The sequence below is a fragment of the Strigops habroptila genome, chromosome 2, assembly GCF_004027225.2.
Source record: "Strigops habroptila isolate Jane chromosome 2, bStrHab1.2.pri, whole genome shotgun sequence".
In the NCBI taxonomy this organism is placed as follows: Eukaryota; Metazoa; Chordata; class Aves; order Psittaciformes; family Psittacidae; genus Strigops; species Strigops habroptila.
The window spans coordinates 17,934,164-17,953,092 of record NC_044278.2 but is presented as its reverse complement, the minus strand read 5'-3'; positions in this window follow the sequence as shown (position 1 = coordinate 17,953,092).

The window sequence follows — 18,929 nt, the reverse complement described above, 5'->3', positions numbered from 1 at the left end:
TAACAAATTCCTTTGTGAAGGGCTGCAATTTCCACTACCACCTACCCTTCAAATTTCTACAGAAAAGTTAAGCCCTATTATCCATATTAATAAAAAAAAAATTCAGTCAATATTATTTTGTTCTAATAATATCATGGAAAGACCAATTGTTCTCCAGCTCATACACATGCACTCATATTTAATCTGCCCTTTGCAGAGATTACCACCCCACTTTGAGTAGTGAGGGAGCTAATCTGACACTCACAACAACAGCTCCCAACTAGCAGATCTAAGCCTTTGCTTAGTCCAACGAACCTTGCTTTTACCGACTCTACAAGATAGTGCGCTAGTTTCCCAAGAGCCCAGCCCTCCCTCCTCTGCCCATGCTCCACATGCTCAGAGCCCAAGAAAATCCAGCTTTAGCTGAGACGCAGTAACCTGAAGAACACAGGACTGTGGACTTCACTGCAGGATGCCATTGATGTTGAGTTGGGATGGCAATTACAGACTGTACTAGAGAGCAGGAAGACACCAGCTGGAGATGAGGTGGTGTTGCTGGGATTTGTTTTTTCTGAATATGTAGTTTTTATACTTACTAATGTGACACTGTAGAAGTAGTCAAGAAACAAGAGCTGCAGTTGACAAGCACATAACCCAGCATCCGGTTGCAAGCCAGCAGAAGATCCTGCTCTGAAGAGCTTACAGTCAAAACAGACAAACCAGGCAAAGCCTGAGCTCAGCACACGTATAAAGACATGATGTGTCACCAAGCTGGCAACTGGCAAGGTCAAGACAAAATGTAGACTCAAGTCGCACTCTAGTAGCATATCTGGAAAACTCTTGCCTTACCACATTGTATTTTAGCACAAACTCAGGCATAGTATAAAGACCAGCTAGGCATCTTTGATGAATCAGAAGGAAGATAAAATAAAAATACTGTCTAATGAATAGTCTCCTTTTATCATCATTAGATTCTTAGAAATATCATCCTGACTTTCTCCTCTTTTTTATATTCTCCTAATTCTGCACCTTTAATAGGTTTCAAGGATAACATTTCATGTCCTAACTTTTAGTCTGCAATGGATGAGGCTGAGTACTTTTATTACAGTTTAATAAATTGTTAATATTGAATATGAATAATGAAATAACTGCTGTCATGTAACCCCTAATAATCATTACACAAATATGCTTCTGACATAATTTAAACATATTACTAAAATATATATACTTGCCCCTATGCAGGCAGAGGTAGTATTTCTGACATAATTATTTCCAATAATAATTTTGTTTAAAATAATTTTTTTTTTTCTAAGGAATATCAACTTTCGTTCAAATAAAACACTTCTTCTACACTCAAAATGGTAATATTATGATTCAAATACAGCTCTGGTTTGCACTGCTTTAGATTTTGTACTGAAGATGGTACAGAGCTATTCCACACTGAGAGCACTGAGGAGAAAATTTGGCCATTCTTTTACATGGGGTCATACGCACCCATTGGACCAGTGCCAGAACTGTGGCTAGGCATACAATTTCTTGTGCATGCTGACTGGATGGTCATGTATATACCTAGAGTACAGGTTGAGAAGATTTGAAGAATTTGGCCTAGATATCCTGGAAGTGTGTCATTCACATCTGGAATTTTAGGAGTTGGGTTGTTTGTTTGTTTGTTTGCTTTTTATGTACCTTTTTTTTTTTTAGTTATCTAACTAATAGCTTCTAACTTGACTTAAAATTGTATCAGGCCAACATGGCTTCAAATAGACAAGATATTCAAATTACTGTAAAATATGTTTAAAACAGTATGACAGGAACTAGTCTGTTATGACTATCAGTGCCCAGCCATTCTCAGAGCTAAAATAAGTGAACTAAACTATACTGGTACAGTGCCACGTTTATAGTTTGACATAGCCATGTTCATGTCAATGCCACAGAGACAGCTGACAGAAGTCCACAAATGCCAGTGAGCAAGGTTATGGTCATCCTGGACTCAAGCTGGCCTTCACATTTCTCCATCAAACTTACAGCTTTCATACTAAAGACTCACACTGCAGTGGCTTCCCAGTGGCAGATGTGCAATTCCATGCTGTGTACAGAACATGAGTTTTCTTCAATAGTACAAGCTCATTTGAACTTACAAATGTAATTTCCCTCCAAATACTTGAAACATCTATCAAAACACATTACAATTTTATGAAACTCTAGTGGGGTCCCATTACTCATTGGCACCTTTTTCACCCCCCATGTCCTATTTCAATCCTGAACTTCATAAAACAAATGTATGTGTTTATACATCGAGCAGTCCCATGGCTGCAGCTTAGATATTGATTTCTCATGGGACAATCCATACACATATACTCAGCAGAACCTGGGCTGATGTTATGATTCCTGAAAAATTCCACTTTTCACTTTTTATTAAGGATGTTTGGGGAAATAGCCTGGTAATTTTACACAGGATACATTAAAATTGGAAAATACAGTCCACTCAGCTACAGCTCTGTTTCTATTGCTAAGCTGTCTTTTCTTCAACCAGAACCTGATTTGGAACACTTTTGAGGGACTGCAAGAGCCCAGCTGGAATCTATAGAACATCCTCACTTTTCAAATGTTTATCACTTTCTGTAGAGCTAAACAGAATCTACTGAAGTGCCATATGCAAAAAAAATAGTAGGTATTCTTTTTGCTTTGTTTCCTCCTGCCTCTGCCCCAGCATTTTTTTCGTATACCAGGCTGATCCTTTTTGTTTTTCTTGAGGGCAGTTATCATTTGATTGTAATCTTGCTCCTCTTCTAGCAACCTGTTTAATACAAGAACATCTTTACTTTAGGTTCTATATCGTTAAGATTAAGCAAACTTTTATAAATGCTCTAAAAATGGTTAAACAAATAGTCTTTACAGTATTTTCCTAATTTGTCCAGAGGCATTGTAATATCTCAGGCTGCGAAAACATGAGCCGGGTCTAAAGGTTCCATTCATATCAATGGGAAATAAAATGTAATTTGACAAAGACAAAAAATGAGCTTGAAACCTTTCTAGTAGAAGAATCATTTGGATGATAAAGAGATGTGAACTGGGAATTCCTAGAAGAGATAATTGAAGTAAGAAATGCTTTATCAAAGACAAGGTTTCTTCTACTTCTTTATAAGAGGCTGGTAAACCCAAACCAAAGTATACTTTAAAGTGAACACCCTACGGTCTGTGTTCTTGCTCAATCGAGAAGTCTTTCAAAATAGGTAAGACCTGCATTTTTAGCTGTAAAACAAGCAAGCAATAAACAAAGCAACCAACCCAGAGGTCTTTATACAAGAAGAGGAAAATGATGTTCATCTTCAAGAGAACAATAAAGCACAAAGGGACCGAAAGTAAATATTCACCCATATTCCCATGGATCATGACATATATTGCATCAAAGGGCTGGACGTTTCTAAAGGAATTGCAGAATTCACTGAGAACTTTTTATTGCATATACTGACAGCATTACATATTCCTTGAGAACACTATAATTGCATGTATATGTAAATGTTCTAAAGAGCAATGCCATGAGGGCATACCCTCTCTATTTCCAGCCCAAAGGCAAGAAATACTTAAAGAAATACTGGCCATGGCCCACGTTAGGATAATGAATTGGAAACTCCACAGTGCAGCTGGTGATCAGTAAAGCTCAGTGTCTGAGTGGAAATACACTGCTCCACTTTCAAGAGCTTCCAGTATCCTGGGACATAACACAGTACACACTAAGTAAAAAGCAAACTGAGCTCTCATGCCTTTTTCATAGCTTCCAGGTGGAGGAAGGCCAGAGTCTCTTTTCTAGGGTTTTCCTTGGAACAAACACAGATGTCTGGCACAAAACATACATTTGTGTTTTTACTGGATGCCAAGCTGAAGCTTCGCTTTTCTTGATCTCTCTTCAGCCATTCATCATATGGATGGTCAAGCAGTTTCTCCCTCAAGAGCTCCTTCATCTGTTTAAGAACACCTGACCTTCGTTCAGCCCATGAAACTGAGACAGGAAGCAAAGCGCAGAAAAAGATGCCTGCAATTTACAGGCCGAGCCCTGCAAACCCTCACACACAACAAGCAGTTCCACCAATTGGACAATGCTGCCCGCTCCCAAAGAGCAGGCATGGAGCAGCCATAAGTGCTCGGCCACCAACAGCTTGTGCACAGAGATTGGGCTCTGGCCCCTCAGCGCCTGCGTTTTAGTGGCACCGGCTGCAGTGGCCATGAAACCAGCCGCTCAAATAGCCTCCTGCTCCCTTCAAAAGTGGGCATGGTCTTAGGTGTTGACTTCTGCATGCAAAAACACTTCAATTTTCTAACTGAAAACTACTGCACTGAAACTGAAACTACTACTGAAACTGCTTGGAGGAGATGGAATATTTAGGGGCAACAGCACTTGTGAAAAAAGTGTGGAAGTAGCATCTACTACCACATTTTGTTCTGCCATTTGCCATCCCTATGTTAAAATAGAAATAATAATAACTTCAATCAAACAGTGTAACTAGAACTTAAGAATTCATGACAAATTCCTAAATTCCCACTTGAAAGCTGCTATACTTAGTTTATTATTATAAAATACACAACTAATTATCAGATCCTGAAATCTTAGCCAAGATGTCCAAAAAAAACCCCCTTGCATTCTCATTTTCAAAAGGACTCAAAGGCTACATGCTGTATTTTCATATAGCAGACACCCCCCAAAAGAAATTGAATGCACATGTGTGTCAGACTTACCTGGAAGTTCCTGCTAAGCACTAAGGATTGATATAAAAGCTGCAGAGCATTTATTTGCAACAAAATGTAAGCAATCAATTTAATACTCTTTTCCTTATCTCTATTTTATTATTCACAGAACAAGGACTGTGTTAACAATGCCAAAAAAGTAATTTGAAGAAATTGTTAATTAAAAATTCCTAAACATGGCAAAATAATAAAAATAACATTTCTAAGATTTTATTAAAAGCTCCAAATGAATTGATATATCAAAATCCAGTTAAGCATCTAAGTAGAATTTAAATGCCTCTGTGCATTTCAATAAAGGTCTCACCAAAATAGTGTAATACTGTCTGCAATATCTCAACATAATATTTTGATGACAAAATGCCTGAGTTCTTCCTACAACTCTGTGAAGAGTCAAAAAATCATGCTTCCATCCTTTCCTCCCCATTCAAAAATCCACCCGGATAATTTGATTTTAAATAAAATCCCTGAAATTTCTCTGAAAAAGATTGAATCGTTACATGGAATTGTAGACACAATTGGAGAGAATTGATTTTTATGCATGGAAATTTAAACTGAGGCAGTTCATATTTAGAGTGACAGAGAAATAATCATGAATAGAACTATGCCTGTTGAATTAACATGTTGCAAAAGTTCAACTCTGGTTAAACGCATCCAGATTCGTGTATGGGGCTAGCCTAAGACAGTTCTTTGGAGGATAAAGCAAAACTGAAGTTTGTCTCAACATTTCAGTTCCCCTTACATACCAAAAGGAGTGCTGGCAATTACAAAAACAATTTTGCTGGAAGATTGTTTCCTGCTTCCTATTCCTCCTCATTTTTGGATAAGTTTTAATATTATATATACAAAAGTAAAAAAATATGGAAGCATTTTCCCCAGAAAAGCCAGACTGAGTTTCATCATTTTAAAATCTCTTTACCTAGTGAAAATAAAGAGTTTCAGGTAAAAATAGAAAACTGTGGTCTACAACAGAGTATGACTGAATCCCTCAAGCACCTCTCAGTTTGGACTATGGGAAAGAAAAATAAAATATAAGTTATCAGAGCTTAAATGTCATAGAGTATTGGAGCATTAGACTAGTGATGGCCAAGTTACATCAGCATATCCCCAAGCCACTTTACTATTAAATAAAATGTCCTCACATTTTTATATTGCTATATGTTTCTAGAACATTGTGGTGTTTTGAAAGTGTCCAATCTTGGTTAGCAGAGAACAGGGCAGGAATTTTCTAAAGATTTCAATGGAATGAGGTAAATCTAAAATACTCTTCAAGAGCTGCACGCCAGGACACGCTGGTGCATTATGGCTTCTAGTCCATGAGAAAGAGCACCATGGTGCCTTCTCCTGCTGTACTTTCAGACTGAAGAATGACAATTTGGGGGTTTTTCCCCCACCCAAAATAATGTAAAAGATGAAAAGCACATTGATGGAACAGTAGCACAAACTTATCAAAGCACTTTGTTCAATGTTTTATCACACACATACACACAATAATCTATAAAATGTGCATACAACAATACAGAATCAAAACGTTAACATCAAGAGAAAATACAGCAAAAATGTTCTGAAACCAAAAGCACAGAATGTTTTTTCCATTCAGAACATTGATCAAACTGCTTTTTCCTACAAAATGTTTCTATTCAATCACATAAACATTTGAAATAGCTTCCAATATATCACCCCAAACTATTTTAACTATTTTAACTATTTTACTAACAGTAAATATATATGTGAAAGCTAAAGCAACATGCTGGCTTCCTACACTTACTTTATATAAAAGATACACATCTTTGCCAGCGAATTATTGCTTACTTTAACTCTTCCTGGAATGTAACTTGTCCAACAAAGCATAACTGCAGAGCTTTGAAGTGAAAAAGAAAGTAAGGAGTGAAAAATACTAAAATAGCTTGAAGGCACAGAAAATATGGTACTAAAGCCAATGCCACAATATCTGCACAATCCAGAAGATCAACAAGGCACAGAAATATTTTCTTGCTGTGCAGGGGTGAGCTGGAAGCAATTAGGAAAGAAAAACCCAGCTCAGTACAGTGCTACTTACAAGTGTGAAGCAACAGTCACGACTAAAGCACAGTGAATCGGCGCCTACCACGACCAGCTGCCATTTCAAAAGCAATGCTTAAACAGTGGTTTGTGGAAGGAAGCCTAAGAGGGATAAATGCCTCCAGGAGCCCCAGGGAAACACAACTGCTCTACAGACATTATAAATAGCAGCGTGAATTCCTGCTCTGACAAAGCAGCTAGTAGAAAGGTCCTTGGCCCCAAGTAAGCTACAAACGGATACTAAAAATGTGGGAAGCCCCTTAAGGTCTTACCCTAGGCCAGCCAGGCAGGTCCCAGAGGCACCCCATCTAGAAGCTGAATGCTGATGAGCAAAAGCAAGAAGAAGGGTACAGTTTGGGTATAAAATGGAAAATGAATTTGCTGAATAGAAAGCTCTGCTTAGCCTCCTTAATCCTTGCAGGTTGGAAGTAATTGCAGTGATTCCATAAAGCAGTCACAGAGGGTACAGTGGTTAGCTGGCCATGTCTTTGGTGGGTAGTGGTTCATGTTAATAACATCCAGGCTTTCAAAAGCAGCCTGTATGTCTAAATCAATTAATTCCCGCAGCCTTTGTGTGCAGTAAGCAAGCCATGCTATCTCTTTTCTGAGATAAGGAAACCAGAAGGAACTGAAAATGCTACAGCAAGAATGTGAAGCAGACAGGATGAGAACCCCATCTTTCTTTTGTTTAGAGATGTGCTCTGAGGAATCTCTCCAGCCTGTTTCTCTCTCTCCTTTTATGTTACTCAGTGTTATCTGTTCAGATCTCAAAAGCGAGTTAAGCACTAGAAAATGCACAGAGCTGCTGAAACCCCACTGAAAAGGGTTCTGTAAGCCTTGAAAGTCCTACAGGGGCTTACCTACAAGAGAAGTGTTTCATGCTTTGGCCTTACAGTTTAAAAAAACCATTGGGTGATATTTGCAGAAAAAAATGTGAAAAATGTGAAAAATACAAACTTTAATTTAGAATGAAAGCTGATATTCAAACGTAGCTAGAGCAGTTGAAACACTGAATAAAGCATTCAACACTGACAGTAATTTGATACTTGATACCATTTTATCTGAGAAAAAAAAAAAAGAACTTATTTGAAAAGCTTGTTCTATTAATCCTCAGAATTACTTCAATGGAGGGATTTTAATAGCAAGGAGGATCTGTGTGGCTGGCCAAGTATAAGACTTAAGAGGGCTTCCCAGTTTTTTAGTATCTGTTTGTAACCTGGGGCCAAGAACTTTTCCGCGGGCCTTTCAGAAGCAATGGGAGATGTGTATTGTCTAAGGGGGTTAAGATCATTTATCCTCTTCCTTCTGTACAGCATGATTTGATCAGCAGGCCCACTGGACGTGCCTGTGCTTGTTTATCCAAGGGTATCTTTACTAAAAAGCACAGTGGATGGAATCCCAGCTCTACTGACGCTAATGGTAAAAACTCCCAAGCATTTTGATGAAACTTGTCTGGTATTCATTTCCTGACTCATGCTATGATTTTGGTGAATACTTGGGGGAAAATATCAAAATCTACACAATAATCCTTGTGACCAGATGGGAAAACTATTACAATATAGGAAATACATCTGGTATGGGACGTTCATGCATTCAGTATATAACTCAGGGGCATTATAAAATAATTCTATATACTGTAGAGATATGTGAATTAGTATAGAAGTGATCCAGCTATGGTAGTACAGGTGTCTATACTGACAAGAGAATTTAAAACTAGCTCAGATCTCTCCGTGCTTTGTACAACATGCGGGGAAGCCATTTTCTCACTGGCAGAAGAAATTTACATTCAACTTCTTTTATCAGGGTGATATTTAAGTTAAATTATAATGAAAACATAATTTGATGTTTTCATAACAAAGATTTCTAATTGGATGTTATAAGAAATACTTCTTATACTGATTTACTACAAATCCTCTCCACCTCTTTTTAATATCTGTCCTGTGCTGGCAGCAGATAATTAGGGTTTTTGAATAGTAATAGGATTTACCAAAAATGTCTCTCAGCCTATCATGCGTTATTTCTATTTTAAATCAGAGACCTACAGAAAGAAGTGAAAGATGAGGATCTGTTTCATATTTTGACAAAAAAAAAAGCCACACTAAAAGTATTGATAAAACAATAGTAGAAAAAATAAATCAAGAAATATCTCCAAAGTCTATCACATAGCGTATTTCACAGTTTCAATACAATATGAAAGAACAAGTTGGTACAGAGCCCAATTATTGCCTTGAGTGCAGTATCAATATTGCTCACATCTTCGAATAACTTTCTGAATTTTCCAGTAAGTTCGTAAAGCTAGAGCAGGCTGGCTATGAACTGATAAAGAACTTCACTTTCCAAGGCAAGATATGATGTCTGCATGAGAAACAGCTGCGTTAGGAGGTTATGACAGATTCCTGTTGTCCCAAGGGTCATTTCTTGGTGAGGTACATTTGTTCCTATCACTGAAACACTGCAGGCAGAATCCTCAGCTTGCAGAGATGCTTTGTGCAGCATCGTCACTGAGCAGCCTGGGCTTCTTAACCAGAATTAATGTCCTAATTTCTGGGGAACTATGCCATAAGCAGCCACTTGCCCACAGTGTGGCTCTGGAATCTTCTAGGCCAGAAGAGACCTCAAGCTGCTGAAACTGTAGGTGAATCCAAGCAATCAACACGTGTGTGTGCCAGATAGGAAAACTCCAGAGAGGAGTTAGCATCAGAGGGACCCATTATCGGTATCCTGATTTCATACCTAATTTTATAATCTTTGATGTCACTAACTGCTGAAATTAGGAAGGACCGCCCCTCTGAGCTGTTGCTGACAAAGGATGAAATGTGTCAGTTGCATGGCACAGTAACAGAGCAGCCAGTGTGGGCAGGAATGATATACTCTACTGACTCTGTAAATAGCATTAGAACCACAAATGCAAATGGAACAAAGTACAGAGGCGAGAGTGCCATCCAGGAGCGGGCAAGGTGCATAGGAGGAGAACCAAAGGTATCGTTTTAATATCTCTGTCTGAACTGTCTCATATGAAACCTCTGGAAGGGCAAAATAAACATACCATGTCAATACTTCTGAAACTATCACCTGGAACATCTGAATTCCCATTTTGTCTCTGACATTGATTCCCTTTGTGCCCTTGGCAAGGCAATAAGCAGTACCAAGTTATACCACCTGGATTCATGCTACATAGTTCTTTATTCTGCAAACAGCCCTATATTGATTCCAACAGGAAAAAATATGAAGTGACATGTTACACCTCTTGAGCAAGAAGAGTTGCAACCTGTTTTAGTATTTTGACTCATAAAAGCAAGACATTATACAAATAATATATACCTTTCCTGCTCCCAGCTGGGTTATGAGATTTAACGTTTTTCCAGTTCTCTGGGGATCTAAAGATTGACACTGAAAGTAAGTAATTTGGATAAATTGTTTACATGCCATAAAGGCAGCATGATATTCACAGATATTCTGCAAGATGCCCTATTACCTTATCTTAATGTAGCTTTTCTCAAACAAGGTGTAAATTATCATGTCTTTGAAAAACTTCAAGATAAACTGCAGTGATTCTCCTGAATACATGAGGAAGTGTAGCCTTTCTGGAGTGACATTCTCTGGTGGGTGAGATGTGTACATGCTAGCAAGACAGCACACAATGTTTTGCCTTTCCTAGGACCTGAAAGCCTATGATGTACATTTGACCAGCCTGCTTCCACCTAGCTTGTGTGCTTCTGAAATCTTATCTGCAGATATCCACATGTGCGGATGAGCCCCCAGAGTGTTACCTCAGACGGTTATGAACAAGACCGCATGATCCCTCACACAAACTCCAAAATACTAGCAACTAGAGATGCTCAGAGACTAAATCTGAGCTTTGAAAGGAAGAGAATAATGGTTTTGACAACTGCATCAGAATCATCACGGCTTGAGCCATCACCAACCAATCCCATTCCTCCACTTCCTCAGTCAGAGGCCTCCCCACACATCACCAGTATACTCAAGGATCCTTTCCATGCACATTTTGCATACAAATGCACTTTCACATGTGGTTTGGTTTCTTTCCAAAATACTCTGACACCTTTTGAGTCACACGGCTGCGCCAAATTCAGCATGTTCAAAGCCTATAAGCATGAGCATAACATATGAAAAGAGAAATTGATGTTAAAGGATTTCAGGATACTAATGGATACTAAAGGATACTAATGCTGTGCAAGAAGTAAATTTAGTCAAAATGAGAAAGAGAAGAGCACACAACGGTAAACTTACAGGATCCTAAGTTTTAGGCTGGAAAACCCAACTCTACAGTTTTCCTCTGAAACTCTAACAATTTTATGCTGTATGTCCTCTACTCTGCATTCCACATCTTCCCGCTTCCCACCTTAACAACGAATTTATCAACTTTCTCAACTACAGTCTGGAATAGCCCCTAAAGAAAAATTTGCAACAAAAAGGTTTTGTTTGCTGTTTGCTGTTTGCTATTTGCCTGAGACACTCCATATATAGAAAAAAAGCTTGGAAGAGGCTGTCAAGCCAAATTCAGTACTACTGAAACTCTATGAATATCATATTTCAAAACTTCTAATTATTTTTGTAAGAAGAGCCTTGCTCCTGTTATGTAATTGCTGTTATGGAATTGCTAAGACAGAGTTGCCACTACAGCAGGTATCAGGTTTAAAGAGCTGGACATAAATGATACAAAGGAAAGCATTATCTCTATGCACAAATGTACACACACATAAGCATATGTGTAGATGTGTGACTGTGTATATCTTTATTTGTTGGTATATATGCATGTGTTTGTATACATGCCTCCCTCATCCTACCATCACAGTGGCAGAAGGCAATGTTGAAGCCTATTTCAAAACAAAACAAATTGCCTGCTGGCACTTCCATTTACGAAATGTTTCAGTAAATTGTTTTGTTAAGAGTAACATCATTTCCATCTCACTTAATCATTATTCTTCTAAACAGTGCTTCCATTTTAAAAAAGCGCTGCTTTTTACTACTAAGTTTTTCTGATTTATAAACTTCACTGTCCCTAAAGTAGTTCTATTGCAGAGCATGCTGATTACATGACAAGATTTGATATTGCTATGCCTGAACTTCTTTCTGAAAATGAGGTCTGAGCTACAGGGCTGTATTGTCCTCACCATAAGTGAAAACAAAGACACAAATAACGCAGAAATTACCTATTTATGTAAATGAAAAAGATTACTTCCCTGAGCCTGATTCACACATCCACTGAAGTCACTGGGACTCTACCCAGTCACTTCCACAGACCATAAGCCAGGTCCAGATATGTAATTTACGTGAGCTGTGCACGATGGGGCACTAATCCTTATTCCAAAGCCCTTTTTCTAATACTGCAGCTATATCAAAAAGTAGAATTGCAAAAGAGCATAGAAATGCACAATTCAGAAACACATGGGCTCTCCTCTCACATTCATAGACAGATGCAAATTACAAGCAATGAAAAACAGGAAGTGCTGGATTCAGCTTTCTGCCCTAGAACACCATGTAGTAAACTCCCAACCACTGCAAGTACTACATGTAGTATTGCGGTTTCATGAAAGACTTGATCCAGCCCTCTGAAATAGTTTGAACTCTTAGTCAGATGTGACATCTGTGCATCTGTAAATTCTATGGATGAGGTAAAATCTGGGTCAAAATATTAAGAAAAAAATTCATATTCATTTCACTTTTTCCCCAGCTGCTTTTTCATCTGCTTCACAAGCTTCGCTCCCGCCCAAAAACTGTGGAGTAGTTAACTTCTTAACAAACAGAATGTCTTGGTAAATATACCTAGAGCAATACATCTGTTAGTAACCTTAAAAATTATTATAACGAATGTACCAATAGTTACAAAATTACTATTAACAATGACAATGCACACACCTTTATTTAACACAAACTCTCCTTTCTGGACACAGTCAAGCAGAGAGCACAGTCCTCACCAGTCTTCTTAACCTAAATTTGCGAAGACCATTTCTTTGGACTTCATCATGGGATTTTTTTTCGTGCTCAGGTTAAAAAAGTCTTAATAGAATGTCTGAACAATTCATCCAAATCCTTGACCGCACGTTCCTAAAAAGCCAGATATTTCACCTAAGTCAAAGATTATGTAATGCCTCAGTCAGATCATGCTCCCTATCATCAAGGGTTTTCAGAGCAAGCAATATGGACTACGACATTCTGAAGTAAAGGCTTTCCACATCCTATCACATTCTGCCATGCCATAGTTATCTTGTGGTATATCTCAACTGAACAGCAGGCGTGAGGTACCTTTCACTTGAATTACATGCATACGCAGAATGTTGTGTTTCTGACATAGTGTGTATGCATTTCCTTTTTTCTTCTATTCTGAAAGGATAGCTGCAGCCATCGTTGCCATTCATGGCATCTAGCAGCTTCCAATCTGACATAAATCATTCTTTGCCAATATTACATATCTGCTGGTCATGACGCATGCTGTTTCTTACCTCTGAAGATGTGAACATGTGTTTCAGATGTAGGCAGACATACCCGCTATCTGCTGAGGGCGAGTTTCTGAAAAGGACAACGGATAGCAGGTCAATGGATAGCAAAATTGGTTTTTTCTCCATAAGCATTGTTGTAGTAAAGAGAAGATGCATTCAGGCACTTAACATATACAGACAGGGAAAATGCATTGCATTGTAAGATCTTTCCCACTCATGTGCCATTAACACTAACCAGAAAAGTAAGATCTTAAAGGCTCAGATGCAAAAGGAAGATGTTACTGCAAATCACACACTAGGCAACCCACACAGTTCTATGAGCATCAGTGTGATACACAAACAATATCAAAACAGAAAAAAAATTGTACTGTATGCAAGAGCAGCCACTTTCTCAGCACTTATTTTATATATGCAAATATTTTATTGAAACAAGAAATACATTCAGCAAAATATATGGAAGAAAACATAAACGCTTAATTTACAGTAAAGTGTCATCCACATGTTAAGGTAGTTCTCTGATGTCTGCTGCTGCTCATCAGACCTCCTTCAATATGAGTAGGCACCTCAGGGAAGTTTTTTACAGAAGATGGGTGGCAGAAGGGTGAAAGATCGAAAACCAGGGTAATAATGATGGTTAGCAGACCAGAGTGTTAAGTAATTGCCAATGGAAAACCAAGTTAATACGCAGACAAATACACATAACAGATTCTTACTGTCTGCATATATTTAATGTGTGTGCATGGGGGAGGTATACATATACAAAAGTGAAAGGAATTGTCTCAGTTCTAAGGCATGATAACCATCAATGTTAAAATATATGTTGTTTATAAAGCATAATTTTTTTACAAGCCTTCTAAGATGCATATAATTGTTTCTTCCCTGGAATGCTTCAAATGAAATGAATGTCAATTATATTTCAGTAATATATTCTACCACACAAATTAAAACTACACATGTCCATCCAGGAAAAAGGCAGGTGCTACATTACTTACATCATGCTTCAAGTGGAAAACACCTAAACAATTTCCAAAATGCAGAAATCTTCTCTGTGGTTTACTCACTAGTAAGATCTATTTCAGTTAAAATCTATTTTCTTGTTGCTACTGTCTGAAATTTTAGTCTGCCTTCTTGGGAATATCGCTACAGTAAAAAAGACCTTGAAATAATAGAATGTGCAATAATTGAGCTTTAAGATTGTGAGAGTTACTTTGGATGTCTTGAAAAAAATATTGTAATATTGTTAACTTCCCTCAATTAGAATAAACCATGGTAACTCCTATTTCCAGTGATTTCAGCTACAGATGCAGAAGTGATAGAGGGGTATCATCATTTCTACCTCATAACATTTTTGCTGTCCTTCCTTAAAAGTCTATGTTGATTTAAGGTTCTTTTCCCTCACAAAATCTTTATGGTAGCTAGCTAGCATAGCTTTCAGATTTTATCTTGCCATATGTTTCAAGTTGTGTGCTTCAGTCTGCATCTGCTGAGTATCTGCTACAGTATGGCTATAACATCAAGTCAAAACAATTGGGACTACAGCCTTTATAATAATTACTCTCTGCAGCTGTTGAAATCAGAATCTTTTTTAAAAAATCTAAAAGCTGGAGCTTTTTTACCCCTCTTTCTGTCTCTCTATTTTTATCTAAAGCAAAACCAAGCACATGTTGATGGGACTTTTTGAAATGAAAGATAGAAGCAGATTTTTTTCAAGGAATAATATAAACACACACTGCTTTATACTATGGAATAAAGATATATCTGGCTTTTGCCACGACAGGTGATTTAACGAAAACCCCATGTGGAAAAAAAAATGTTGTAGTACAATACATCTTAAGTGTTAGAAGTCCCATTTGGAAAACAATATTGACTAAGTTGTGCTTTCCCAAAAGATATTGCTGGTTGCCAGAAACTGAAGAATTTATTAACAGCTAAAACCTTAGCAATGCTAAGCTTCCTTCTCTTATGGTGTATGAAGGCATTGCCAACCTCTTCATCTCAACAGCTACACAGCAAAAACAAAATCAACCTGTCCTTCCAGCAAGTATATTCAAGCACCTGCATGCTGTTAGATGTGGCATCACTACAATGATTTCAGAAGTTATAAAGAAATGTATTTACAGAATCAAGTTCATAGAGAACTGCTTGATCAGACTAATTTGTTCGCAATCTGAATGCAACAACCATTTTTAGCTGATCCAGTAGTATTATTTTAAAACTTCTGTAATTAAAATGATATGCTCATAGGATCATCAAGGATTCATTTGTAAGGGACCTCAGGAAGTCAAAAGCAGGATGTCTGTCCAGGGCAGACTAAGTTGCTCATGGCTTTGCCCAGCCGGGTCTTGAAAGCCTTCAGGGACAGAGGCAACAAAGCCTTGCTGGGCGATCTGCTCCACTGCCTCACAGTCCTCGTGAGGGAAGAGTTTTTACTTGTATAAAATCATACGAAACTGCTATAAGGTGTACCCAGGCCTTCTCCTGACTGAAAAAGTCCAGGAGTAATAACATAAACCAAAAAAGATTATATATATATATATATAAAAAAATAGTAACGGTGAGCATAGGTAGTATTATTACTGCTGCTAAAGCACAACCATAAGTTGGCATACTGTTCTGCTGTTAAACAGGGGGAAAAATGTTTCTACACCAAATGATAAAGAGTACTCATTTTCAAAGGTAATTAAGGTAGCTGATTTCCATTAGATTCGGTGGAAGTCAGCTATCTAGATAGTTTCAGATATTTAGCCATAACACTGTAAGAAAACATGTTATTGTCATCACAGCCTGAGCCCTTAAAGGTCCAGCAAACACAATTTACTGTAAGCATGTGAGCAGCCACATCTGGCATACTTTCCAACCTACAATGAGAACATGCATAAATATTTTCAGACTAGTACCTAAAGAAAGATAGTGCAAGAAAAAAAATGGGAAGGTGACAAATAGAGGGACAAAGGATGTGTATGTGATGCTCAGGAATACATTTTAATAATAAACCCAGGTATTTTATTTTTGTAGTGTATTAACAGGTCTGCCAAATGAATCTCACTACTGTGATGGTGAGAAACTTCATTTTTAAATTTCAAAACTAAATCGAGAAGCAATGTCAACAGTTCTGTGATTGTGCTAAACAATACACAAGCTGAATTACTCTGGAGGACTCCTACTCCAGCCACCAGCTGGAGAACTGAATCTCAGTTCTTCTGGTTGTCTGACTTCTAAGTGTCTGGAGTTGAGGAGCTGAACTCTGTCCTTTGGCATTAAATTAGCAATGGCTCTCAGGTTCTTATTTGAATGAGTTCCTCAGTACTACTGAAAACCAACCCTTTCCTTTGTGCATAAGGACTTGACACAAGATTCAAATTATCAGAACAGTTGCTATAGAAGCCCTGGGAATTTCTCTAAAATAGAAAATAAGCCTTTTGGTTTATTTTTGATCTACCCAATGATTTCCTCTCATTTTACAAGGATGCTATTTTTGGCAGGGATTTATTATGTTTCCAGCTTTATGTCAGAAGTATCTAGAATGATCAGACAGGTCCCTTCTTGTTACTTTTGTTTTCTAAATTTAAGAGTTATTAACTACTAAATAAATGCAAAACAAATTACTGCCAGGCCATAAAATGTTATATCATCATTTTATGAACATTAATGACAATTTAAAAAATGTTGAAGTTCAATCAGCCTAGGCAGACTCTAACTTAACAATTCTGTTACCTAATTAAATCTTGATTACCTATAAAATCAGCCAGCCAACACGTCTATATTTGGATGAAGTTACTCATTTTCTGCAGAACTTGCACCATGTAGTACAAGGGCAGGAGTTTAGAAGCTAATTTGGAGACAGTGAAAGAAGAAGATGCACAGGAAACATTTTCTTTCAATTATTAGACTATTACATGTTTAAAATTTCTGGGAACAAAAGATGTACTGGAGTGAAGATGATGTGCTGATAATACAAGGTCTACATGGCAGAGCATTAAACAACGTATTCCGATAATCAAGTTCTGACCTGAACTCAGTTTGAAAGAAATTATAGGCATTTTCTTTCTCCTCTTTTGAGAAGCACTGCACAATTTTCTCTCTTTCTAAATACATACATCTCTATCAGTATAGATATGATCAGTGAGAAAAATATACTATGACTTAACAAACAAAAGTGTATCTATCAAACTACTGCTATCTTTTTCTTCTTATCCAACTTCAGACATGCATGTGGAAGTGCACTAGATCTGACCTGTGTGCTAGATCCATGAAGCATCACTTATGGAAAATATATGTAAGATCTTGCAAAAATAGAAGCAGTTGATGCCACTAAGATGGCAGCTGCATTTGAACTCTTTCTGGAGTTCATTGTTGCTTTTCCTAATCTTCCAGAATTTCCACAGGGGCTCCATGGTGAAGGCACAGGAGGTGGGCAAGAGGGCTGCTGAAATTTTTCTATTTAATAAATGGTTCTCCAATTTTAAAGCAAGATAGCAATTAAGTATTTAAATAACAAAAGGATTCTCTATTTGTTTTCAGGGACAGGGTGAACATGTTTATCATATGAAGCAAGTCTTCACTTTCAAGGTTACTCCTTCCTACTCTATCTAATTTTTCTCTCGAACCAAATGTAGACTAGAAGCACATGGAGAATAACAAATTATGGATAACAACTTTAATTCATAGACCTCATAACTGAGAACCCTCAGTGATCTGCACTTACTCTCCTATGCACCAGCAAACAAGCTATAAATCTTCTGAATGTTGTTACTAATATCCCTACCTTTTCCAGTAATTATAAGCAGTATCTCAAAGAAAGAGTTGCCTTATTCACTCCCATGGTACTGTGGAACAGTTTGATAACCATGGATTTAGCATTAGTGGAGAGTTCAAATAAAGTTTCAGTCTCAATGGAAAACCGAGTTTTTAGTTGGTTACAAGGACATATAGTCGTCTAAGTTCTTTGCTTTGCTTATATTCTTTAGCTATTTTTTTTTCCAAATAGAAGGTGATAGCATAAGAAAATTGGGGAGAAAAAAGTGAAACTAGAAAAGTTACCAAAATGAATACTGGATCAAATTCTTTGCATCTTAATTAAGCCATAATCTTGCTTAACAGGAATTCTACTTGATTAAAAAAAACCCTAAAAAATACAGCCATTATTTCCAGAGTACAGGGGCACGCTAAGTAACCTATGCAACAAAAAACTTCCACGAGAACTTGCTTATGGCCTGCTGACAGTACTGCAAAAGGGCATGTCTTTAATAACAAGCGAATACTATTTGTACTATTAGAAACAGCACCTTGCCACCAATAGGAATATGGTAAAAGGAAATCCATGCTATTCTGCAGTGTGTGTTTACAACAGCAATGGCTGGTACTGAGAGCAATATAATAATAGGAGCTAAAAGTAGTTTAACTCACCATATGCTTACAGAATTTCATGAAGAACTTTTGCAGCCTGTGATAGCTGTATCTAGACTAAAAGGCAATGAAGATACACTACATATTCTTCTAAAAACCTGCCACCCTGAATCAGCTATTAAGGTGGTTCTCTCATTTTTAAGACAAACAGGAGGGACTTCAGTAAGTGCATAAATAATTCCTCACCAGTAATTTTTGCAAAAATATTGATACCTTTTGACAATCCAGGAAAGTTTTTATATAAATAAATTAATGGCAAGTAAAAATCTCAACTTTATATTA